General features: G+C 41.6%; 1 protein-coding gene across 4 annotated transcripts in view; it reads right to left on the bottom strand.

The window, feature by feature from the left end:
- STXBP6 (syntaxin binding protein 6) overlaps positions 1-27,965 on the bottom strand; it is a 222,264-nt gene that overhangs the window by 126,960 nt on the left and 67,339 nt on the right. Inside the window, exon 1 of one of the 4 annotated variants that reach the window (XM_045522640.2) lies at positions 18,012-18,036. The exons of the other annotated variants lie outside the window; for them this stretch is intronic. The gene's annotated coding sequence lies outside the window, so the exon portion shown is untranslated. Of the gene's footprint in view, positions 1-18,011; positions 18,037-27,965 lie in introns of those variants that run through there. 4 annotated transcript variants of the gene reach the window in all.

Genomic DNA, 27,965 nt, shown 5'->3' with positions numbered 1-27,965 from the left:
CCAAGGAAGCGGATAAACAGCTGTCTAGTTTCCCATTTAGATTTTTAGTACGAGAAGAACACACCGCACAAGCAGAATTTCTTCAAATTAGATATTTATATCAGCAACAAAATGTTATAGACTGTACCAGCTTTAAAAGGCTTACGGAGAGAAAAAATGTTCTCCACAGGACGGGCCAGTGACCTCTACATCACCCTGGGCATCACTCAATAAGCCAAACAACTACTCTCAGGAAAACATGTTCCACTTAACTTCTTCCCCCTCCCTCCCCTCTCCTCCCGGATCCCAGCCCTTAGGAAAGCGAATTCTGGCAAAAATGGTGTCAGTGTCATACCAGAATGGCGTCTAGAGAATCTAGGAAACACGTGGCCTCCCACTCACAAAGCAGCACTTCATTACTGGCCCCCAAGGAACATGGTGGTGTCTGCCGGGTGCAAGGCTGAACCTTCAGAGGCACTTGAACTTGAAAATATTCCCCGGGCCATAGGTGCAGAAATATTGTTAGATTTCCTCAAGACCTGCTAGGCTTCTGTTAGCACAGAATGAATCCACTTTGGCGGTGACATGTTCCTCTGACGGCTCATGACAGCCTCCAGGAGAGCAGGCCCGCGACAGGCCAGCTGGAGACAGCACTGCCCGCGCTCGCCTCGGATCTCACCGTGCCTGCACTTCCCTGCAATGGTGCAGAGTATTCTAAAGTGTTTTTGCGTTGTCCATTGAACTTGGAGTTTCTGAAGAAAAGCCACATTTCCTTAAAAAAATAAATAAATCATATCCTTTGTGATGAAATCATGACCGCACATTTTCTGAGACTAGCATCATGCTAGTGATAACAGATTTTTATGAACAAAACTTTTGCCGGCATGTAGTATTCTTGAAAAAAATTCTTTCATGATGACTGTTAGGGGGAGAAATGCTCTGTGCCTTATTCTCTAGGAACTAAGTAAATTACTTCATTATTCGGGTGATCACATCCAGAAGATCTTCCATCACGGTTAACCAGGAACACCACAGAGAACATTTCTCGAGACATTCTATCAGATACGGAGAGGGGTTGGTTTACTAAAATTACAACTGTATCAGAGAACATGGACAAGGGCTGAAAAGTGCGTGTGTGAGTGACACGATTAAGGATTTTGGCCCTTTCACAAGAGAATTTGTAAATGGTTACCACACTCCTATGTTAGTGAAAGTAATTAAATTACCTGGATGTGTATGAAGTAACACCTTCTTGTTCAAGCACATGCTGCACCCTCGGCAAGCTACTGCTTCCCAAGATGAAAAAGTCACTTGTTAAAGAGTTACTACTCATTTTCTCCCGCATTCCTCAGAGCTTCCACAGAACTTCTCCTGGGAGAGTTAGGCTTCTTTGTTTTTTGGAAGGGAAAAAAACACACATGAAAGGCAGACCCTTTCATTCAAGTGCATTTAGAGGGTACCTGCTGTGTATCAGGTACCAGACTATGTTGAGCAGGGCAGCAGGATGGTGGAAGAGGGGGGTACAAGAAGGAGGGACAGAAAACCTCTCCAGGGGACTCATCTTCCCAGAGAGAAATTCAGCACCACCTAGAGCTGTATCTTATAAAGATCGATATTCAAATATAGCATTGGATTAAACTCAGCTGGTAAATATGAAAAAGTGAAAGGGACAAATGTAGGATTATTAGGCACAGTTTCTCATAGCAAGAAACCATTTTACCATCATGTCGCCTGCAGAGCCTCTCCATTGGAGATAGATTTTGCTGGACAATATGGGTAATAGAGGAATCTCCAAATTAAGGAAATAAATGAATTTGGGGCAATGGTAGAAGATGTAGAAAAGGTAAAAAAATAAAGTTGAAAATGAACTGAAGGTAAAATGTCCAAAAAAAAAAAAAAAAAAAGAAAGAAAAAAGAAAATCAAGGGAAAAATCCATATGCATGATTCAAGTGAAAAAGAGCTCACCAACAAACAAAAAAGCCAAACTAGAGCAAAACAAGTAGTAAGAATGATCTGAATGTTAACAGGAAAAGGAAAGTTGTGGAAGTACTTGTGGTAAAAGAATCATGCAAAAAAGTGAAATTTAAGGTAATCCAAGATGAAGTCGGGCGGGCTTTGCATACAAAAAAATAGTACTTACTAAAACCTAAGAGTAAACACAAGGAATATAAAACTTATTTTTTAGAACACACAATTACAGAATTATAATAAACTTGGAATTAAAGAATTAGAGAATTAGACTTACAGAATTAAAATAAACTAGAATAGAATAATACTAGATTGCTTTTTCTTTGAGGTCTTTTCTTGAAACCCAGGAGGAGCCAACATATCTCTACCACGAAAGGCCTTCTTCTCAAACGTTGCGTTGTCCTCGGAAGTAACAGTCTTCTCCTGATGAACACGTACCACAAAACAACTGCGCATCCACACGTAGACCAGACAGAAATAACCTGGCTACTCTCCTTCATGTCTATTTTCACACGAGAGACCTAGCCCAGGAGTCCGGAACAAACGGGAGAAATAGGAGGATGTGCGTAGACTCACAAAGCACACGCGAGACTTCCTTTGGTTTAAAAGTGTGACTCGGGGTGGGCTAGGACCAGATGTCTTCGAACTTCGCTTCGTTTTTGTGTCTGTAACTCATCAGCTCTGCTGGCTAGAGGCCTGTGTTAGATCATAGTCAAGACTTAGGGCCATTTGGGAGTCGAGCCGCTTACTCTATTCCATTCATCACAGCTCTACTTGAACACTGGCCCTGTGCCTTTTCAGCACTCTTATTCACACATTCACATACACACAGGTAGATGATGGGCAAAAGAACATGTGAGGATTGTTCCTTGGTGCACTAAGATGCACCAAAAAGCCAGAGTGGCTTGCCTTCCCGCTGCTGAGTCAGCAATGCGGCCGTCAGATAGAAGAGACAGCTGGTTTGTAGGAAGACAGAGAAATGGGAAATATACCCACAGGAAGAGTGTAAAGGCAAAAAGTCCACAGTCCCTTTGCAAAGGTTCTGATCTTACACTTTGGTTTTCGTCATATCCAAGTCACTATTGATTATCAAGATGCACTGTTATTAATGTAAAACTACATAAGTAAAGAAATCATCAATTAAACCATGACACAATGCTTTTTGACCACATACTCTTTTACTTTCTGAAAGAGCTCCTTTAGCCATAGACTTATCATATATTCTGTTGCTCTGTTTCCATGGGTTTACACTGCAGAGCATCATCCCTTAGCAGGCAGCTTACAGGGCAACCATATCCCATCTACCTGAAGTGAAGTGATGATGGTACAGGCAGTTACACCCAGTCTGCACAGCAAACACAACTATGCCATGACTGCCACCCAGCTGATAACAATTAAAAGATGTCACAGATTCTCAGACACATCTTGGAGAAGCAGTAAAATGTGAAAAAAAAATACACCTTAGAAATATAGGAAACAATAGTTTATATTACCATTTCTGACTCTAGATGACACATTTTAAACATGTGAACACATGAAACATGATAATAATTATGCACTTATTTTCCTGGCTATAAGTTTTGCCTTTAAATAAATTGGCATTAAGCTGTATCGTCCGTGTGTGTGTGTCTCTGTATTTGTGTGTCCACACGTAGGCATTTGGCTGAGACAAAACAATATTCCCTGTGTACATTCAGGCTTTCAGAGATTTTGGTAATCATTTTGCTTCCAGTATTCTGGGCTTTACGGATGGAAGGCATTTTAGAACTGCCAGTCAAAAATCACTTAATACTTTAGCACTTTACAAATGCAGTAACATGTTAATTAGGTGCAAAAATTCTGCCGAGCTTTACGTGGGCAAGAAAATAATTCTTGTTTATCTATGATGCACACATTGTACTCTGCAATGGAAATCACATGAAACTACATATAGGAGAACACGAGGGCTAGGTCCTTGTATTTGGCTGTTGGACCGAAAACACAATATACAGGGACCATGGCAATCTCACCACTTTTTGTGTTTTTCTTGTGGGTTTGTTTTTTGTTTTTTAGTTTTTGTTTTTGATTTTTTAAATTGAAGTATAGTCAGTTACAATGTGTTAATTTCTGGTGTACAGCATAATGTTTCAGTCATACATACACATATATAGATTCCTTTTCATATTCTTTTTCATTATAGGCTATTACAAGATATTGACTATAGTCTCCTGTGCTATACAGAAGAAATTTGTTTTTCATCTATTTTATATATAGTAGTTTTAATAGAAGAGTAATATTAACCACAATAGTAAACAGGTAACTGCAGGAGAGTGCTTTATTAGATGCTGTGCTCTGCTGACCAAAGGCTCACTTTTCTCCTAATCTCTATAACAGCTAACATAGTCAAGAAAAGATACATTTTTCAAAAGAATCCACTTCTCTCTTCTTTGATGATTTGATGACTATGGTACTTAACCACACTTCAGACTTTATCTCTGCTAAAAGAAAAAAACACCCCACCACAAGAGCCCTGTCTTTTTTATGTGAGACACTGTTCCTCCATTTCTAAGGCATACTACAATCAACGTCTACACCAGATCCCCTTCCATTTTCTAAGGTCCAGAGGAAATCACTCTTTCACATTTTAATAAGAAAAGGAAAACAACAACAAAAAACCCAAAAGAAAGTTAGCTCATTGCACCGGTACTAAATTGCATATAAGGAATGATGTTTGGATTTTTAAATATTTGCTCCTAATGGGGGCAAATCAGGCCTGGCCTCCCTGGAAACAGCAGAAAACATCTCTGTGGTGAACCACACCCAGAAGCTTTCTCAAAGCCCCTACACATCAAGTCTCTTCCCAGTTGGCCAGACATTTCTGTTAGAAAAGTCACCGTGCTGGTTTAAGACATGGTCGAGCCCAGTTTCTGTGTAAACATTTGTTCAAATGCTCAAATAAGCCATGCTGGTGAACTAACAAAGCGGGGTACTGACGTCCAGGGACAAAAAGAGGACTTAAGTGGTCAACTCCAGGCACCCAGAAAGTGGCATAAACCCAGAAATGAAAAAATTAGGTCAGTACGGGGTGTTGAAAATCAGAAAATTATGTCTCAACATTATATGAAAAGAAATTAACCATATTGCATTTATTTGCCTTTGTCTAAAGAGGTTTAGATCAAGTGAAACGCAAAGATGTTTTGCTGCAATTACCTAATAACATTTACCTCCCCTCGTGGTGATCTGGTGGTCAAGGCAACAGAGATACTGCATCAGCAGACCATATGGATAAATGTAATTCTGGCTCTTGGTGTCTGAGAATCTTCCTGACTTCTATTCTAGTTTGGGAAGTCTTGATTCCAGCCCTAAATGCTTGGTTAGGCAACTGAAAAGCAGTGGTTTTCCTCTGGAAACAACCGAGATAAAAGATTTCAGCGAAAGGTTCGATCAGATGAGGTTACACAATGCAAGTATATCTATCCTTGGAATTATAGCTTTGCTGGGCTAATCTGAGAAGTGAAAATGGGGGATTTTCTGTTGTTCTACAGTTGGGGGTGGCCATTATCTCTAAGTCAAAGCTATCAAGATACGTTTATTGAATTCCTACTATGTATACAGTATGTGTACTGCATCATGATGTTACCTTAATAGGCCTGCACTGTCCGAGAGAAATAATATGTGCACAACATTCATTTTCTAACAGCTGTATTAAAAAGTAAAAAGAAACAGATGACATTAATAATACATTTTATTTAACCCAACAAATGGTGTACATTTTAGACTTAGGGCATAACGTAACTGGGACTAGCTTTAATTCCAAGTGCACAATAGCCACATCTAGCTTATGGCTGCCTTACCGGACAGCACATCCCTGGACCTCTGTAGAATACAGCAAATTAAGGCCCCATCCACAGCCTTTAGAAAGCAGGGTTCTGCTACCTGTTTGCCCACAGTATCCTCAAAAAGTATGCTGTTACTGACCTCCTGCACATGTACCCCCAAATATTCCTCTTTTTGAGTTATTTATGTTTCCATAAAGCTGAGAGAGTGATGTAAACCCTTCAGAGTAACTTTGGAGGATGACCTGCCTGTCCATGCAACTGGTACCTAAAGAAGAACTGGGGTGAAAAGGATGACCTTTACTGGGGTGGTTCCTAATGTGAGACAAAATGACAAGATTGGGTATTAGAAGGAATAGAGAAGGATGGTTCCAGTTCCAAAACTCTTACCTTCACGTAGGCAGGGGTAACCTTAGTGGGAAATATGACTGCTAAAAGGGACAAGGCAAACTGCAGCTCAGAATTGTGACTATGCAAAATCAACATTCATACTGAAAGCATTTAGCCAGATGGCGGTTCCATGGGTGAGAAACCCCACGAAGTGTACGTACTGTCTGCAGTTAAGAGGATGTTCACCTTCCCTTCATCCTGAATCTAACACTGGCTGCTTTTCATTATTGCTCTGCTGGCTTGACGCTTGATGCCTTTTTTTTGACCTTTCAGTAAAGAGGCTACTGCAGACCGATAAGAACTGCAGGTCTATTTTTAAAGCTGGTGCATGTCAGAGACCTGTTGACCTGCAAGCAAACCTTTTCCAAAATCAATCCTCCCCCATTCTCTCGCCACAGCAACTTCCTCCGCTCCCACTCCGCCTCACCCCAAACCCAAACAGACATTCAGACTAAGTAATCATCCAGGGGCTTGGCAAGTAGGGTCTATTATGTCAACTGGAGAGATGAAAAATGCAGCTGTAACACCTGACAACAGAGCCAGTTTCTTAGGCTTTTCTCCATTAATGCAGCTAATAGTACTGAGCAAAAACCTTCTGTCAGACACCATGTTAGACACTGTGTTTAGGACACTGAAAAACATGATGGCTAACCTCAAAGTCCTGCCATCGAATAAGAGAGAAGACAAGAAAACAAAAACTGCAGGGCAAGATGACGGGGATGCACAAGGACACTGTGGGAGTTCAGTTGAGGGGCACCCTCTCAGGTTGCAGGACTCAAGCTGGCATCCGGGAGAGACATGTGAGCAGAAGTTGGGAGGACTCATTAAATCTGGCTGAGTAAATAGGAGATGTAATTACAGGAAGATGGATAAGAAAAAGAATATATATCTACACAAGTAATATGTATGAATATACACATATGTGCATATGTATAACTGAATTACTAGGCTGTACACCAGAAACTAACATTATAAATCAACTATACTTCAATAAACATAAATAAATAAATAAAAAGGAAGATGAAAGAATATGAAAGTCCATCAGATTGATCAATATGGCTGACACAGACAGGAAGGTGCTGTGTGGGGTTAGGGAAAACAGAGGCTGGTATGTGTCAGGAGGTTGTGAGTAACGAAGAAATGAGCAAACACCAGATCATTACAACCTTACAATTTTAAGTGGAGTTTCAACTTTGGTCCTGGGGCCATTAGGGAGCAGACGCTGTATCCACTAGCTACATCAGAGTCACTGCCACGAATACAGAGCCCTGCGATGGGTTCTCCCTCTCAGGGTTAGGCTGGGAGCCCTCCACCTGCTGCACCTGCATCCTTACTCCTAGGTGTCTGCCCTTCCCTGCTTCAGTCCAACCTCTTCCTTGGCTCCTTCCTCCACTTGACTGAGTGCCATCCTAGGTACACAGGGACCACAGGAGGAAAGCATCCCAGAAGCCAGTACAAGTCTGCAAGTGAGGTAATGCTTCCTCCAGTTTTCAAGAGGTCAGGAGGATGGGTCCAGGAGCTGCTGGCTGAATGCCAGCAGGCTGCCATAATGGACACCTGCACAACCTCCTCCTCAACACACCTGTCTGGGAGATGGGCTTCCTTCAGTTCACCGAGATTATGAAGAGACCGACTGCTGAGAAGAGGAGAGAATGAAAATCTAAGGTACAGAATGCCGTTAACTTGTAGAGAGCAATGGGTCAATGAAAGTGCAGGATGGAGTTTGACAGAATTTCTAAAAGAAAATGAAGGGAAGGAGCGTAAGCAGAAGACAGCTCTTTTCAACTAGGTCTTGAACCACTTTTGATCCCACTGGTAGATGTTTTAACAGTGAAAATGAGACTAAAGGCACACGAGTGGGACCATTCAAACCTCATTTTTATAGGGGAAAATTAGAACCACATTTCAAAGCAGACTGGATAACCAAATGCACATTAACAACAATTCCATCCAGACGAGGCAGAACGGTGAGACCAGTCAATCATCTGGAAATGGTTCACACTCAGCGGGTAGAGGTGGGAAGGAGGAGGGGAGCGTGTGAGAAAACTCCCCGGTGACTGTATCCACCACATACGGTCCCATCACTGAGGGGACGAGGTTAAGGAACTTCAGGGGCCATGCTGGGTGGGAGATCGTGTGTTCTGCAGAAAACCGCATGTCATCACGATAACATGAATGGTATTCTCTCACACTTGTCCCGAGAAAATTAAAATGCTCAGAATCAAATGGTTAGTTATTTTGTCTTCAGGCTTTCATCACTGACAGTTCTGTTTTTTATTCAGCATTTACTGAACACAGCCACCCTTGATCTGAGGGCAGGTTGTGCTGTGAAGACCATGGAAAGAGCAAGTCAATTACCCACAAATGGCACGAATCTCCACAGAACATAACAGGGTGACTCGTGTCCTTTTGGCCTATTCCTAATGCCACAGACCAATTATCTAAATGCTTATGCGATTGTTATCAAACTGATTGCTAAGTAGCAGAAAAGTCAAGACGGGTCCACTTACTAGGAAGGAGGAAAGTGATGTGGCCCAGAAAAGAAAACGAGCGAGAGACGGGTCAGAGAAAAATCTTAATTTAATTAGGATCAGTTCCTTAAGGTGAAAACCCTTCAAATGTGCATATTCACTATCCAGGTGCTAACAGGGTTGGTAGCCTACCCAATATCCATTTTATTCGTAACAGAACCCCGGTTTTGGCAGTGGGAAGGTGGCACTGTGTTTTCAACCTCACTCAAGGCTGAACGTGGCTACGTGACAGAGTCTCGACCAATGAAATGCAGTGGCCAGCCACCTGCGTTTCTGCAGAAACTGACTGTGTCCACAGAAGAGTAACCGACAGCTAAAGAGATGGAAAGTGGGTACCTGCGTTAAGCACTAGTTGGCCTTGAAAAGAAAAGACTAAGTCACCAGATTTCTAAGAGATCTTCCCAAAGGAAACATGGCGAAGAATTCTCCATTTTCATCACAGTGAGAGAGACACACTCACAGAAGATGGTCAAACAAAGATTTGGATCCTTGATAAATGGGAACTGTTTCTTAGATGTAGAATGAATGAGAAAAATTGCCTTTAAATCTGGTCAAAATCCATTTCCTTAAACTTTCTGATTAATAGAAATAGGGATGTGCTTTCTAAGCTCTGTATCTAAGATCTAAGAGAAAAGAACTTTCTTACTGTTGAAATCTACTTTCAGCTGCAGAACTTCATTAAGTAACCCTCGCTGCCTAAGTAAGTAATCTGCAATTAATAACGGCCGTGTAGGTAGGGAAACTGACACTCTGTACACTGCTGGCGAGACTGTCAGATTGGTACTACCTCTTGAAAACCTGGCTGGCAGTATATACTGAAGCTGAAGAGGGACATACTCTTCCGTATTGTAATTGTATTTCTGGTATAGACCTAACAGAAACAAGTAGGTACGTAGTCACCAAAAGACAAGTACAAAAATGTTCAAGGCAGCACTATTCCTAATAACCAAAAACCTGGGAAAAATCCAGATGTCGATCAAAAATAGAATGAAAAACTGTGGTACAGTTTTTACAATAGAATCCTACACAGTCATGAGAATGAGAAACTACAGCTACGTGCAACAGCATGGGCACATCAGTCTCGCAAACAATATTGAAAGGAAGAAGCCAAGCACTAAATTGGACATACTCTGGGATTCCTTAAGTTCATAGACAGGCAAATTGAAACTGTGGTTCTAGAAATCAGAATCATAGTTAACCTTGTAGGAGCAGGGTACTAATGGGAGGGACACAGGGAGTTTCTGAAGAGTTGGTAATATTTGGGTTCTTGATCTGGGTGCTGGCTGCATGGAAGTGTTCCCTTTGTGTAAACTGATCAGGCTGCACACTTATAATCCGAATACTTCCTTGTATGTAAATATAAATTTAAGTAATTATGAGATTAGCAAGCAGTTGTACTGTCTAGGTCATATCTGGATTCTAATTAGAGTTGTACATAAACATGTACACATATGTATGAGGTATAAAAATCATATTTCTTACAGTTCATTCCAATTTTCACACTTTTTGAGTTTATATATATGACAGAGAAATCTATATAGGGCAATTGGGAAAGCTGAACACTGACTCGATCTTTGATGACATTAAGGAATTTGTTATGATACAGGTATTGATTTAGAAGGTGCCTTTTTTGGGGGGGTGTATTTTATTTATTTTATTGAAATACAGTCTATTTACAATGTTATTTTCATTTCTGATGTACATGACCGTGCTTTTTAAAGGTCTCTGTCTTTTGAATATATACAATGGAAATATTTAAGAATGAAATGAGATGACTTACATAAAAATGATTCAGTGACGGGAAGCGGATGGGAAATAAATGCAGCGTGTCTGGCCAGGAAGGTTAAGTGTTCTAAGTGGATGGTGTGTACATAGGATACATTATACTCTTCTCTCTTTTCTTACATATTTACGATTTTCCATAAAATTTTTTTTATATAATATTGAGAAAATTCCATTCAGAAAAATAAGCTTATTTCAAGCCTGCAGACCAAGAGGCTGATTTTAGTAAATGCACATAAATAATTACTACGCGTCAGCAGAGTTATCATGTATTACATTCATATTACTATTGCTATTGATAGCACAGATCTTTTGTTCCCCAAATGTTTTCTAAACTTCCATGAAGTTCACTGCTGATACCCTGCACAACCAAAAGCAAATCTAAAGGTTTTACTTGGCTAAACCAAGTATTTTATATTTCTCTTTTTGAGTTCTTCTAGACAAAACTAAATTTCTGAAGTGGCAGGAATGTGACTATTCATGCTCTGCCAGCAGCATTAAATGTTCTGAATCATGAAAATTTAACCCCGACTCCACAATTAAAACTCTATTATTAGAACAAAATTCTGAGTTGAAAGATTTTGAAGTATTGTTATTCAAGGAAAATATCCTTGGAAGCATATGAGTACCTCCCTCACTAGCATAGGTGGAAAAGGTGTATTCCCCTCTTGGTTGTTTAATGCTCTCAACGAATTCTGTCAAACAAGGACAACAAGAAAAGATGACCAAAGGACATTCCAGCTCAGAGAAGGAAGCCCTGTGTGCCTGATCTCCCTTTGCCGCTCTCATAAAGATGCATGAGGTGGCATTTAAGCCTCACCAAGATAATTCAGAACAATCTTATCTCAGAACGCTTAACTTAATTACATCTGCAAAGCCCCTGCTTCCAAATAAGGTAAAATTCACAGGTTCCGGCATGAGGATGTGCACAGATCTTCAGGAGCCGCTATTGGTCCTGTTGGTCCCTCACTCCCCGTTTGCTGTGCTGTAGTTACACTGGCTCTCTGGCTGTTTCTCAAGGTGGGCCTGCTCCCTTCTGTCACAGACAGCAGAGTGTTTGCCTGTAGCCCTGCTGTTCCCACCCTCTTCTCAAGACTTTAAGTAAACTTCTTTCCAAACATCACATCCCAGTTCATCACTCACTTCCTCCTAAAGACATCAAGTTCTGCTCTATGCTCTCCTTCATTGAAATCAACTCAGGGTTTACAGCTGATTAACTTATGGCTCTCTCCCCATCTATACACCATAGGAACAGTTACGTTATGATCATGTTAATTTTTGGTCCACAGTAAGATCTCAATAAATATTTACTGAAGGGATGAAAAAAATAACTTGAGCTAAATGGTGATGGTAAGGCTTAGAATCGCTGATGCTCATGGCAGAGGTCAGCATCTCGCTCAGAACCAACAGAGAAAAGGCTAAGAGCATGAAGACGTGGAGTGTGTAATAAATGCTACTTGCTGTTCTTGGGCTGAGGAGAGAGGGGGCTCCAAGAGGACTGGAAGAAGACAGCAAATCCCAGGGTGGGCTGAGGATCCTTGCCAGGGCTGCCAGCTCACAAGAAGAAAAGGGAGAGCCAGCTGGTCATTGGCTCTTAGAGACGAAAGTGGCCAGTACTTTTCCAAAGTAAAGAGGCCCACCTACATCTCTGGCATGCATGGAAGGGGTTGCCAAAGCTCCTTAACTCAGGGAACAAAGAGGGAAATAAAGTTAATAAAAAATAAACCCTACCTGCTTTCTAGGGAGGGTAGGTCCTAATGACTACGGTTGCTTTCTATCTATGGGTTAAAATGGGCTTGGTTAACAAGGGGTGGGAGTGGCAGCTGAAGAAGTCCTGAATTGCTCTGTGTAATATCAGGGGGAGAGCGGGGTCATCTAAGAAGCCCTACACTCTTCCTAAAAAGGTAGCTGTGAGAGAGCAGTCCCAAGAAGCAGGGCAGCCCGGGCTCTGGGGAACAGAGTACGTCATTACCTGCTATTGTATATGATGTAAACACTCTCACCCACCTCGACTCAGGAAACTTCACAGCATCTACACTGCTCACTAATGCCCTTTGCCAAGTGAACTGCCTGGAATGGAGTCCTAACGGAGCACTGAGATCTGCATGTGACCTGATCTGGACTCAGGTGTGACCACAGACAGGGTACAGGTATGTGTGCAGGAGGCAGGCGAGGAGAGGCCAAGTGCTGTCTGGGTCACCTGGTAATTTACCACCAGGCAAGATATAGGTCATCTTTCAGAGAAATAAGGTTGCTATCGGGCAGTGCAACAGAGGTGCTACAATAAATGATCAATAATTCCCCCTTGGCTTCTGGTGACGGAGGAATATTCTCTGAGGAGTAGGACACAGCCTGACCCAGAAAGAAGGGACTTTTGGAAGCATGAAGGTTAAGTGCTTAGGCTCTAGAGACAGAAGGACCTGGTTTGTATCCTTGCTCCAATGTTTACTGACTCTGTCATATGAGGTAAGTTACTGAATCTTCCTGCTGCTCAGTTACCTCATCTGAGCAAGGGGAAAACAATCACGCAGGTCTCTCTGGGAGGTTTGGTGTAAGGATTGAAGGAGATTGTGCATGTAAGCTGTTTAGTCTAGTAACTGGCATATAATAAACATTCAATTAGTGTCAGCTATTTGTACTGCTGTTCCCATCTGAGACTTATGTTATGCTCAGCCGTTGGTCTATAGAAATTAAATCACACGTGTCAGGAAAGGAGAGTAACATCCTCAGTAGGATGCCTAAGTGGTCATCTGCTTCCAAATGGTCAAAGGACTAGTGGAATGTCTGGCAGGTAGATGTTAAAGTGATCACTCTCCTGGGGGCCACTAGACCCGGGAGTCCCACATCTGATGCCAAAGCTTCCATCAGCCACACCTCCAAATTCTTCCACTCCAGTTGCCATAACAGCCGTTCACCTGCTGCACCTTCTGTGTCTTCACCACACTGGTGGAAGGGAAAGGCTTAAGGTTTATCATCTTTTTGGATATGGCCCCTGGAGTCCTGCCTGCATCCTTTGCTAATCAGGACAAACAAGTGGGAACATAGGTACCCGAGACACTGTGGACAAGTTTGCAGAGGGAACTGGTAATGTGGAACTCTCACCACCAGCATTCAACCCCAAGGGGCAAAGTGAGACGGAATCACAGCCCTCGATGGCAGCAAGCCAAACCGAAGGCATGATGGGCAGTGGGCAGCTGTGGTGAGGAAATCAGGCTCTTCAAAGCACCATATATCTCAGCCTGCAGGTGCTTCGAGGATCTGGCCCCATTTCCCTAAGCAAGTTTTTCTCCCCAGAGACCAGTGCCGGGGCAGACAACCAGGAGACCACCACCACAAGAGAAGCACCTGCCGCTCAACAGCACCTCCCATGTGCCAGGAAACATGCCAGGTGCTTCACACATCTAACCTCCAATCTTTACAGCCACACCAAACACTCAGCTTTATTGCTGAGAAAACCAAGGCATAGAGAGGGGAAGACACTGGCTCAAGGTCACACAGCTGGTATCAGTGCAAGATTCAAACCTAAGCCTGTTCGACTGCAAAGCCCCAGCTCTTTCCTCCATCACATCAGGCAGCTGCTGGTTACTGAGCTCCCTGCACAGGCAAAAGCACAAGAGGAAGTTTAATTTTCAGCTGCAAAACAACTGGGTAATTGAACATGAAGAAAACATCACCTACCAAGTATTTGGTCGTGCGGGTCAGTGGAGTTAAGAGAAAAAAAAAATCACTGAAACTTTGGAGAGACTGGAGTCACACAGAAAAGAACAAGCCCTCAGTAAGGAGTTCAGGACCACGTTAAGAGGCCGGTACACCCACCGTCGCAACTGCCCACCAGGATGAAGGGAATGGTACCTCCTCACGGGCTCAGCTGAAACGCTGCTGATTAAGTCCTCAGAGGCTTTTTAAGCTTTTAATGGTAAAAGAAAATCCAAATGAATGGCATTAGTTTGCATAAAAATGAACATGGAAAAAATAAAATGATAAACCAGAAACGGGTTTGCAGAGGTTTCCTTTGTATTCTGAGAGCCTGTTATTAAACCACAGGGAGTTCAAGCTCTCTGGGGACTGGGCGCCCAGCTTAAAGCCGCGGCTGTGGGCAGACTTGCCGCAGCTGCCTGCAGGGGTTTCAGGCTCTCCACCAAAACAACGATGTTGTAAGAAGAAAAAAACATTGACAGTATATCAGCTTAATTAAAAAAAACTCACACTCAACGACCAGCAAGCATCTGTGGGCTTTGTTTTTATAACATGATGATCAACCATACCTTCCAGAGAAGGTGGTGGAACTTAGCTCTGAACCAGGCCAGCACTCATGTCAAGCAGTAGTACAGCCACAAAGCAGTTAGAGGCAGGTGCCCCTGTGTTCCTCCCTTGAATGTACTGCTGTTGAAGGATTCAGTGTTTTCTCAGGACTCTGGAGTTGCCTTTTGCACGATTCTGTGTGTACACACACACTCACACACACAAGCACGATGCTTAGCACGCTGTCAGCCAGCATTTATTGAGGTCTTTGGTGAGCCAGGCTCTTTGTAGGTAGCCTTGCTTCTTGTTACAAGGTCTGATTTGTCCCCACTGTCTAGTGGAGGAACATGGTTCACAGGGGTTAACTGTGCTCTGTGGCTGCAGCTAGAAAGGGATCTGGCTGAGCTCCAAACAGCGCTGTCCCTGAGCCCAGCCATGCTCTCCCAGAGCACCAAACCTTTTGACATATTTAATGACATTAAGGATCATCCTGCCTCCTTGCTTTAAACTGAAACCTGTCACTCATGTGCTGTTCAGAAAAGATGGATACTTTCCATCTTCAGAGTGCGTAATTTAATACAAGCCAATATGGCAGAGACAAAACTTGTGATCAGGCTCCTACTGTGTGTCAAGCCCCTTGGACTAGAAACCTTCTTCCGCCCCTCCCCCAGATTCCAATTCCTGTTGGAGGAAAGTGCAAAGTCACCGGCTGCTTTCCTGCCTTTTCTAGACCAGTCTCTGACAGATGACTGATGACTCTTACTCCTTGTCACCCGTAGAAGAACACTTTCAAATGTCAGATGAGGGTGATGAAGACAGTAACATTTATGAAGCATTTATTATACTCTGGGGCCAAACTAGGTGGTATATATATATATATACATATCATCTTATACAATTTTTAAGAAGTTCCCATAATAGTCCACTGAGATAGATATTTTTAATCACCATTTTACATAAGTGGGAACTGAGGCTCAGAAAGGCCAATAATTCTCTTGAGGTTACACAGCTAGTCCGTAGAGAACCAAGACTGCAATCCCAATTTTTCTGTCTCCAAAGCCTTTTGCCCTTAAGCAGGGTTACTTCTGGTCGCTTTGATCCTAGAAACAGGATGAAACACAGATGGTGCACGCAGAACCATCACTTGATTAGCCATTCCTGGGCCCTGGCTTTTCTCCGCTTGTTACTCTGTGTGTGACAAAAGAAAGCCTATCAGAAGGGCTCCTGCAGCTTCTCACTGATACGGTGTACCTGACTTGTCAACATACACAGACAACTCTATCTTTTCAAGACCGATTAGAACTCAGGAAAACGATGCTCTACAGAGCACCTCTCACAAAAGCAGAACTTGAAAGTTCTAACTGGACTCAATGTGGCTAGGCTAAAATTAGAGCAATTCAACTCATAAATCTAAGTAAATCATGCCAATCCAAATCTTGTTTTCAATACTGCACAGACCAAAGGATTTATGATAGTAACTACACTATATTATGCCAAATGCTGTATCCTCAAAAGACTTCAAGTACTGCCATCGTATTCCTGCCTCTAGGCAAAAATTAAACTGGTCACAGGGAAATTTAAACTCATGTCTGCAAAACTCTCCCCCTTGCTTGTGACCTGTAAGGTATTTCCAGTCCAGATTCAAAGAGCTCATTTTATGAGGAAGAAGGTTCCTTTCTTCTTCTGACCTCGACATTCACAAAGCTGTACTGTAGCTCAAAATAAAATTAGATTTTGGAAAGAAGCGAGTTTGAAATATTATGTAGAAAAATCTTGGCAACAAGAGCCGTAACATATCATAGTCTTAAAGCCAGAGAATTTTATCTGGAAGGCTGGCTAACTGTGATCTTAAAAAAAAAAAAAAAGAAAGAAACCTACAAACACACTTTTTTGAAACTGAAGGAGGCATTTATAATCCTAAGTGCATGTGGTTAGTAAGTCGATTTATGAAAATGAGTGATGCAAGGCTCCTTAGTATCAAATTGCTTTTTTTCTGTAATACTCTTTGGTAAAATGCAAACCAATGGTGGCCAAATTAAATGAAATCAAAGTCCATTTCACAGCTGCCCTCTAAAATTCAAGGTAAAAACTGTCATCATATAAAGGTTCCAGGCAAGAGTCCCTCAGTATTAACATTGAACAAATGAATGCTTCCAACAGAGACAAAAGGAAATAGGCACTAGCCAATAATGATCAAAACAGGACACCCACATGTTTATCCAGTGTGTGTATTAACCCCAGATTTCATTATCTGAGGTCTAAGATGGGTGATAGTCGTTGCTCAATAAATGCTCTCAGTGTTACTACCACCACCATCACCATCAGCCTCAGAGGGGTTGCCGCATTTTGCAAATACAAATGCCCTTGGGGAAGGTATTCAGATTATGTATCAGTCTGTAAAGATTTCTCTCCTAATGTGTCAGAGCAGTCACTTGAAGGAATTATGTTTTTAATAGTGTGGGTGAGGGAAGGGAGAGAGGGATTTCAGGCTGAGAGAACAGTGGTCACCGTGACGGGCTGCAGAGAGAGGCTCTGGGAGGCTCTTAGCACCTAAGAGGAGCTGAACAGGACACCTGAAGTGAGGAGCAATACAGAAAAGGGAACGGAGGGAAAAGACAATCTCTGAAATACATACTCAGAAAAAAAAAAATCAAATGTAATCTCAGAGCTATGCTACTTCTACAGACAAAAGTGATACTTGAGGTAATTAGGTTTATTTATTCATTTATATTTGGAGGAGGTACTGGGGATTGAACCTAGGACCTCACGCATGCTAAGCATGCGCCCTACCCCTTGAGTTATACCCACCGCTCCAAAAGTGAACTCTTAATAGTTCCAAATTCCATGGAAAAGGGAGTATTGTGACTCGTGTTTATAAAAGATGTGGCAAATCTGAGTGTCTTTTGGAGACCTCGTATTTGAATTTAAGTTCGAAAAATGAAGGGTGACAGAGCCATGCTGTTAAGTAAGTGGTCTCTACAACTCTTACATATGAAGTATAACTGACAAATAAAGAGAAATAATTACGTACAAAAAAGGAAATGCATGAACTCCAACAGAACTGCTCATACGAGAACCAAGGACATTGCTCTATCAGCAAAGAACGAGGCTCCCCTGGATGAATCAATAAACATCAGGTCCAGAAAGGAAATGCAAGTTTCCCTTCTTTAAACAGTACAAAGGGCCAAGAAGCTTCAGAACTAAATCAACCAGGCCAGACCTGATGATAGTGTAGGAAAGGCAAAGTCACAGTTGTTTACTGCCAGTCCAAACCAAACCCAGTGCTAGAACTGAAACGGGTACCTGTCTCAGCCAGATTTCAGGGTCCAAAAGGAGAGCTGCCATTTCCAACCACCAAGCGCTAAGCACTGAGACAGGCCCCTCCCCCTGTGTTAGGACACTTAGTCCGCACAGCAGCTGGCTCTCTGCCTTCCAGAAAGCCGTGGAATCACTGGGGGCAGGGAGTGGGGCTGAGGCTGATTCCAAAAGGCAGTTACATGCTCACTGCTTTGTGCAACTACCACTAAAGCCAGAGATTTCACAATAGTAGATTCCAGTCCACTGGCTAGAAGTAGTCATTACTGTAGCAAAAGCTTCCACCCCCCCCCAGGATCTGGCTGGTGCTCTCTAACCATTTTTGTCCACGCATTCCTTCAGTAAAACAATTATGAGTATTATCCCAGTCCTGGGCATATATCTGGAAAAAACTCTAATTTGAAAAGATAAATGCACCCCAGTGTTCATAGCAGCACTGTTTACAATACATGACGTGGAAACAACTTACATGTCCATTGACAGATGACTGGATAAAGAAGTTGTGGTATATATATATACAATGGAATATTACTTGGCCATAAAATAATAAAATAACGCCTTTTCCAGCAATATGGATGGAACCAGAGATCGTCATACTAAGTGAAGTAAGTCAGAAAGAGAAAGAAAAATACCATATGATATCACTTATATGCGGAATCTAAAAAAAAGACACAAATGAACGTGTATACAAAACAGAGACAGACTCACAGACATAGAAAACAAACATGGTTACTGGGGGAAAGCAGGTGGGGAGGGATAAATTGGGAGTTTGAGATTTGCAGATACTAACTACTATATAAAAAATAGATAAACAGCAAGGTCCTACTGTATAGCACAGGGAATTATATTCAATATCTTGTAATAGCCTACAATGAAAAAGAATATGAAAAGGAATATATATTTGTGTTTATGTGTATAACTGAATCACTATGCTGTAAAAGAGTAACTAACACAACGTTGTAAACCAACTATGCTTCATTCAATAAAAAATCATGAGTATTAACTGCCAATCTACACATATTTGTCAGTTACAGATTTGGACTATAGCTCTATATATCATGGCGATTATAAAGAATACATGAAAGATAAAAAGTTGAAAACAATTACATTTTAAATAAATTTTCTAATATTTTCTTTTCCTAACCCAATGGATCAGGCAGTACACCACATTTAAAGATAATGGCATTTTGGCCTTTCCCCTCAAAAATACTCTCCCTGGGCACTCTCCATTCTATGTGGCCCCAAGCCCTGGAAGAAGTGATGGAGAAGTGGGGTGAAGCTGCACACTTGGCCGTTTCAGATAACCCACACCCAACTTCTTACAATACCCAGGCCCTAGAAAAGACAGAGCCACTTCCTTGAATGGCAGCCGACAGGCTCTTCCCGGGAGTGAGTGGGACAGTTCGCTCCTGCCTATTGATGTGAAAAGGAATGGCATGGAGATAGATCCTTAAATTCAGCTTAGCCTGTCTCTTTCTCATCTAACCCCGCTTCAACCAGAGTCAGTCCCAAGGTCAAAAACCAGCCCAGCAAGAAGATCTGGGCACATTTTCTTCCTTCCTTCTTTTGCCAGACTGTAGTGGTTCAGTGATGTCAGCCAAACCATCCAACCCCTCTGGGCTTCATTTTCCATGTAAACATGGGTATTCTATTTGAGAAGGACTAAGGAGTCTCCAAGCCATAAAAATCTAGAGTTCGAAAAGAAAATTCCTAAGAAGTTAATTTCCCTCATTTTATTTGCTCTGTAGGTTCAAATATTGGATCTGATATAATGTCAGATGTGAATCATTAATGAAATGCACTGACCTAAGGGAAAAAAAAAAAGCATCATACGTTTGGCTGATATTTACCACTTCCTCCATTCCTCATCTAACACCTATAAAGAAGATGTCAAATGAATTAGTGTGTGACCCAGACCAAAGAGATGAGGCAAAGAGCCACCTCTTTGAAGGAACATGAGGGCCGACTCTAAGTAAGACACAAACCTTCTCTCTGAGAACATAGACATGTACACACACACCATGCACACTGACATACACTTGCAAATGCACAGGAAAATCACACGATGACTTAACCCTATAGGGAGCAGGGACCAGATGTAACCTCAAAGAGAACTTGATCTAGAATTAGGTTAAATATCATGGAGATGACTAACCAGCTGTTAAGCACACCAAGTCAATAGCATATTTTATTTTTAAGGACTTCTGTCAGATGTGGGTTTTAAAATAAGCTCATTTTGGCTTGTGGCAGAGCACAGAGCAGAGAACAGAGCACTGAGGTTCCAGTTGCTTGTACCACTCATGAGCAGCATGGAGGTTTCCTCTCACAAGTTATCTGTGTGTGCCTCAGTTTCCTCATCTGTAAGATGGGTATTTTTCTTAACAGCAAGCCCAAGTTCCTAATTTCTCACTGTGAAAATTAAAAAAACAAAATAGCCAGCAATAGACGAATGGTTAAGTACTCTATGGTACTCAAGAAGTCATTAAAATTAACCTTATAAAAACTGTGAAAAAATTAAAAACCTTGTTACCATGTAAATGAAAAAAGGCAAAATTGTACCTAGAATATAATAAAGGGGGTAGTATTAAAAACATCGAACCTAAAAAGCCAAAGTCATGATTTTTCCCATTTTTTTCCTACTTTTTGTGGCACTTTACATTTTTGATAAAGAACACATTTAAATTTATAGGGAGAAGAACCATTGAAAAATGCACGCATCCAAAAACAATTGATTCTTACCTAGCCACAAGGTAAAAAAAGGATTCTAACCAGAGGAAAGTATGTATAAAACTCGGCTTACTCATATTAACTGGAAAATCAAAGAGGGCAACTCTCAATTCTATTGCTTGCTCTTATGAAAATGGAAACTTAGATCTGCAGAATCAAGGGCTGGATACATTCCTGTCATCTCAAACCTACTTGCCAAGCTGCTGCAACTTCTCAGAACAGCATAATTTGTTAAACTGATACAAACATCAAAAGGTAGTTGGGCATGAGGTCTACAACCTAAGCTACATGGGAGCCATGTGTGGCGGATCAAAAATAATCTGTGTTAAAAGGGTATGGGGGGGGGCAGGGGAGACAGTATGAATATCCTCGGAGAGATGTTTAATAAAAGTGGAGTTTCCATTTTTTCCCTTGAAAGCAGACTTTAAGGAAATGTAGAACTGAAAATGATTACTGTGAGAAAAGAGCACTCAGGGCCAGTTTTGATATATTCAATGCTCAATTAAATGATCATTTATTCCCCTGTAATATGAACTCCTTCTTCAGGAGATGCACTCGGGTACCTCAGCAATTTGAGATAACAGCTTCCCACTGCAGGTTACAATGGAAGCATTTCTAAACTGCTCGCTTTTGATGATTCTTGTAGTCAGAATAAATCAGAGAGAAATCTACATTTTCTTCTTGGTAACTGGGCTGTTAGGTGCAATAAAAACTCCTGCTCAGCAACTTGATAAATTTCAAAGAAATTAAAAGACCACCCAGTAGCATTTTAGTACAAATAACAGCAAAGAAAACCAAAAAACAAAAACAAAAACAAAAAACTCCACCACATTGCAGCTCACAGACTGGAGCTCCAGCCCAGAAAGTGAGCCCTAACCAGCAGCCTTAGCAGAAGTGAGATTTTGCCTGATTCCCCCTCCAGGCGCTTCATCTGTTCCACACGGGGAAGAGGTGTCTACAACACGGGCCTGACCCTGTAGGGGCCGGCAGTCGGGGGAGGTAAACAGAAAGCAGACTGACAAGCACAACCCAGCCATGCTCACTGCGATCCTGGAGATGCCATGGGAGGCCAGAGAGAAAAGTGAACAAGGTCAGAGCACAGGAACTAACTGGTCATCTGGTCTCGTGCAGCTTTGCTGTCCTCATGGTCATCTCTAGCTTCTTCTGGAAAATCTAGCATATGCTTTAGCATGACTGCAACTGGCATGGAAACATCGCTCATAATCATTCTCTCTCTCAAGAAAGGGTAACAGAAAAGAGCTGGGCAAACAAGAACCTGATCTGGGCTGAAAGGCTGGGTCCATGGGCGTCTGTGCCTGCCTCTCCCACTTCTGCTGTTTGCTTACCAGTGCACTGGACTGACCCCAGGGAAGGCTTTGTTTTATTTTGTTTTCAACTTTCTTTTGATCCAGTGAAGACAGGTGTAGGAAAATAACATCTCCCATTTCAGGGACTGGAACTCGACTAAGCCAGTTCTAACTCCCCACAAAGGTGGATAAAAGGGCCTGAACACAAGGACTTCAGCATCCAGTATACCCAACAACGTGCAAATCCTCATGAGATCAGAGGGGAAGTCTTCAAACTCCCAGGAACAGAACGGCGTGGGATGCATCATTCCAGTTTGGAGGTAGGGGGGATAACTTGGAACAGAGAATTAAGAGAAGCCAGGCTTAGAAATCAGGAGTCAGAACGATCTTGAGATCCCTGGCAGGTGCGGGACAGAGGGGGAAAGTGAACTTGACAGGTAAAGGGGGAAAAGTGTGGAAGGGGAGGTGGGAAACGCCCAAGACAAATCTTTCACGTGATTCTGCCTCCCATGACATCAGTCACAGAAGCCTGTCACAGACACACATCAACGTGTATTCTAAAAGCCGCAGATGAATCACCTTTATGTAGCAAGAACAGGTGGATATCCCATTTAATGACAAGAAAATAATATTGCTCGTAAAGCCTTATATACATACATATATGGTTCAGTTAATCATCAAAATGCCCTTGGGATAGAGATATTTCCATTATATAGATGAGAAAACAGAGGCTCAAAGACTTGAAAGACCTAGTACAGCCAGTATTTTACCCAGTGAGTCTTATGCCTATGCCTGTGTTCCACATAGCTGGGCTGGAAAAACACAGGGAGCAATGGGGACTCCAAATTACTGACAAGTGGCCACAAATTACTGACTATGACTACAAATTACTGACAAATGAAACCCTGGTGATGTTTAACTCACTGTACAACAGCAAAGAGCACTAACATCTAAAAGTCAGGACATCACCACCACCAAGGAATGCATCTGCGAGGACTGAAACCCTGCCGCTCGCTCGGCTGCTGTTTAGGACGTCAGCAGGCTTCCCAGAGCCTTGCCGGCCTCATTCCAGGAGAAGAGCCGCCTTAGTTTGCAATCTCCCCGCCACCGCGTGCTCTACCTTTGCAATTCGTCAAAACCAATCAAAATGAACAGAAGTGAATCAGCTGTGAAATTCCTGTTCTTCCCAGTGGGCTGTGTGGTGGGAGAGCGCGCAGATGGAGTTTCCTTTTTAAATGAAATGTTTTGGCACCAGCTTCTGTGAAGAGTTTTCCCTTGTTTCCATCTGGTTTTAGTATTGGAACACATACACAAGAACAGGGAGAAAGAAAATTCTGCTGCCGTGCTAAACCACTAGAAAAGCAGAAGTGGCCAACAACACATCCTCTAAATCCTTGGAGATTAAGATGCTTTGTACAAGGAATGTTGCCACATTGTTTTTAAGGAAGTAGGGAGTTTGGTGTCTCGGTCCGAGGCCTGGATGGAAGAAAAAAAAATGCTTAAGTGTGCACACCTGGGAGTGAGAAGGACCCAGATATTAGTCTCAGCCTTATCATCATCCAGCTGCCTGACCCCGGGCAGTGTCCTTACCCACTTCAAACCTCGGCTATTTCGTCTGTAAAGAGAAACTACAACAGACAGTACATCCCAACGCTGTTGTGAGGATTAAATGAGATAACGCCTGTTCACAAAATGATGATCCTGGGCAAGCCAGCTTACTTCTTTATGCTTGGTTTCCTCATCTACAAAATGAGGACAGTACTGTCATCTACCTCAGAACATCATTATAAGGAATTAAGTGAGTTAATATACATAAAGGGTATAGAACATTGACCAATACAAGAACTCAATAGATACCATTACTACTGTTAGTATTATTACTGTTCCTAATTCAAACGGGGGCTGGTGCTGCCCTAAGGATATTGAGCACGAAGCATGTGATAGATGTATGGCAGGTGCTACACTGAAGGTCATTTACCAATGACACCCAGTGGCAAAATCTGCTGAAAACATTTCAGAAGAAAGCCCTAATCCCAACTTCACCTAACTAAGGATATTGTTGTTGCAAATTTTTTCATATGTCTAAGCATGTATCACAAAACAGCCAAATTCTCAATATAAAGTATAACATAAGATACTGTATTTCTATAAAATAAAATAAAATAAAGGATGTAGAAAGACTCATATAATCAAGACACTGGAAATAACTTTGCTTTATTGCATTGTCTTACAGAGCTACTTAAAGTTTTATGGCTAGATTTACATACCAAATCTCTATAATAAAGTGATAAAAGGCTCACCCTGATGTATGTTCCAAATGTAGGAGAGTTTATTATTCAATAACCTTGGAAATTACATAGAAGACACTAGAGGTCAAAACTGTTCAATGTCTTTATCAATTCTGAAGAGTTCGGGAGAAATCTGGTCTTTAAAACATGGCTGTCTCTTCACCACACCCCTCTTGACTTATGTCAGAAAAAGTGGGGTGCTACAGCAGTACAGGTATGGCCACTGGGGTTACAAGACTGTGTGGATTTCTGTCTGTCACTTCCAAAGTGGTGGCCCTGTAATATCACGACCTCTCTGATCAACAATGGTCCTTTCATCTGGGAAAAGAACATACTGCCTAATTGATAGGGATGTTGTGAGGGTTAACCGGATTAAAACATATAATAAAATATACACAGATGATTGTTATTTTCCTCTGCATTGAAAGATGGATATTTTCAGCAATATTTACTACTTCTGTAATAAAGAATAATAAATAAATATCATCCTTACAGGCGTTTTGTATTTCTTCTTTCCCTGCTAATATCTTTGTATGCCTCTGAGTTCAGTGTTGATTTCTTCATTTTTCTTGGATAAAAACTCTTGGAAAATTAACTCACCACTCCTGAATAAACCATCTCTATCAAGGTCAAATTTCATCTGTCTTGTATTCTTCTCTTCTCTCTCTTCTAATATTTATAGACCTTGAGCTGAGTTCCAGTCTGAATTAGAAAGCAGATAAAAAAGAATGTCTTTCTTATGCCAGATCACTGACAATTAACTGTGGTTACCCTAATTCCAGTAACAACTTACAAAGCATGTCCTCAAACCCTCGTAAATGTTCTGAGTGTCCATTTGGATTATTAACAAGCTGAATTTCTCCCTACATGATATGTATGAAATGAGAATGAAATTTGCTATAAAATCCTAGAACCTCAGAGCCCAAAGAAAGCTTTGAACCTGTCAACTGAATTGAAGAACTTGTCATTCTGAATACCAGAGAAATTCAGAGCTTTGGCCATGGCCAGTCAAGAAGAAAACGACTAAGAAGTCCCTCTTTCAATAGACTTGAGTACCAAAAATACATCATTATGTCAAGTATACCAATAAGACAAACAAAAGCATAACTCCTCAAGACAGCGAAGCTTCTCAACCTCAGCCTAAGCGTCTCCTGCATGATACTTTCAAGATGCGGGTGCATTTCCCCCAACTCCTAGTGCTGCACTAGTAGGGCCTAGGTGGGACCAGGCCACCTGTGAAGTTCTAGAGGTTATTCTAAGGAACACTTCGGACTGGCAACCACAGAGATAAAGAACAGTATTGCCAGATTCTAGGCTCCTAATCTATATCATTACCTTCCATGGGGATCCATTTACATAAACGATTCCATCAAAGATCATTCAGAACTTTTTGTATAAGAAAACTTGGCTCACTACAAATTTAAAATCATTTTGAAAAGACTAAGATTTCCTGTTTTAACAAAATATGGAAGAGAATGCCTTAATCACAGAAATTAAAATTTCTTCATGCTCCTTCTATGGGGACAAATGAGTAGCAGCCAAGGAAAGATTTTTATCCATCTACGGACATGAAAGGTAGCATTACACATTCTGTATACAGAATTAAAACAGCATCAAGAAAATAGACTTTAAACATGAAATTGCAGAATGTTCAGCAGGTAACTGGCCTTGAATAATAAACTGATTTTAATTTCTTAGCATGATTCTAGTTTAGTTTCATAGACCCAGACATCATGGAGAGGGCAACCAACTGTAGAAACGACTGTGGGCAGAGCTTGCTGTACACTTTGAATGAGTTAACAGCTCTAAGCTATAAATAAAGTCTATACTATAACCAGGTATGTAGTAAGCCATACATTTAAACAGCATCTTCCATTTAAGCATCTACTGGGTCTATACTTGGCAACATACCAGGTGCTAAAAGCAACTTAGAACCCACTGACACACAGACCAGAGAAATGGAAGCACAGGTTTAATAACACACAGCTGCTCCTGTTTGAGGATTCAAAAGGCCGTCTAGGATAACATCTCATATCTACAAAGGAGAGAGCTAGCTTCTGTCCACCTTACCAGGCAGACGGAGATAAAAAGGTTAATAAACTCTTACAATCATCCCACAAGTGACTCTGTAAGACATTTTGTAAAATCAATTTTACCGAGATACGTATACATATAATAGGATGCACCCATTTTAAGCATGTAGTTTGATGAGCTGTGGAAAATGTATATGCCCCAGTTAACCATCACAATCAACACAGAGAATTTAGACCATTGCAAGAAATCTTCTCATGCTCCCTTGCAGTCAATCATAAACTCCACCCCCCGGAAATCACCAACGGGCTTTCTGTCACTATAGCCTAAGTTCTGTGCCTTCTAAAATTTCCTATACACAGAATCATACAGCATGTAGTCTTTGCTGGGTTTTTTTCCCCTACACAGCATAAGGCTTCTGAGACTCATCCACGTTGCTGCATGTACTAGTAGTTCACTTCTTTTTACTGCCAGGTAGTATTCTACTGCACAGTTACAAAAATAATTTGCTTATCCACTCACATATAGCTGGACATCTGAGTTCTGATTTTTGATTATAAATAAGACTGTTAGGAACCTCTAAGTACATGTCATTATGTGGACGTATGTTTTTGTTTCTTTTGGGTAAACGCCTAGGAACAGAGTTGTTGAGTCATATAAATGTATGTTTGACTTTATAAACAACTGTCAAATTGTTTACCAAACCGATTCTATCATTTTTACATTCCCATCAGCAAAGTAGGAGAGCTCAAATTGCTCCACATGCTTGCTACCACTTGGTATTGTCGGTCTTTTTAATTTTGGCCATAGCTGAACAGAAAAGTTGAAACCAAGAATGCCAACCACAGAGGCATCTCTATATGACAGTATTTGCGTGCAATTCAAAAAGCCAGTCAGGACGCCCAATGAGAAAGACTCAGATTCTACCAAAGGTCCATGAATGAACTGGAGAGATTATTTCTTTCCTTACACACTTATAGCGAAATAACTCAAGAAAGATCTTATTTCCTTTGCTCCAGCAAATTTTGGATTTCTCCAGAGGATACACAACCCACTCTGAAAATAATAAGCCTTATGATCACAGGCCCCTACCTCTCAGATTACAGATTCTGCCAGACACTGGTGGAAAAAAAACTCGCACAGAGAAACATTAGTAAAAGACATCAGATATATAAAACACCCATGCTTATACACGCATATGTTGGCAAGCTTTTAAAGCTGATATTCCTCTTTTTTTAAAGAAAGAATTTAACTCTTTATGCTGTTTGGAAAGTGATTAAAAATTATTTGCAGGCATTGCCCTGATTTGGACACATTCTGTCTATTCAGAATGGATAGCTGGTTTTCATCAACCAAAACACAAGCGTTGAAGGGCTCAGACTCCCAGAAAGCAGAGGTGGTTGACGCGGATAGCAGGAAGGGAGAGCTGTCATTCCCGGGCTCTGCTTTCACATCACAGCCGCCTGTGCGAGTTCAGCTGCAAAGACTAAGTGGGACAGAACAGAAGACAAGAACTCAGAATCCAGCTTAGTCTTCTAATGAAGATGCCCGTCCGTCCCTCCGCCAGGAATGCAAATGCCCCCTGTACT

The sequence above is a fragment of the Camelus bactrianus genome, chromosome 6 (assembly GCF_048773025.1).
Source record: "Camelus bactrianus isolate YW-2024 breed Bactrian camel chromosome 6, ASM4877302v1, whole genome shotgun sequence".
Taxonomy (NCBI): domain Eukaryota; kingdom Metazoa; phylum Chordata; class Mammalia; order Artiodactyla; family Camelidae; genus Camelus; species Camelus bactrianus.
This window is presented reverse-complemented; position numbering and strand designations above follow the sequence as displayed.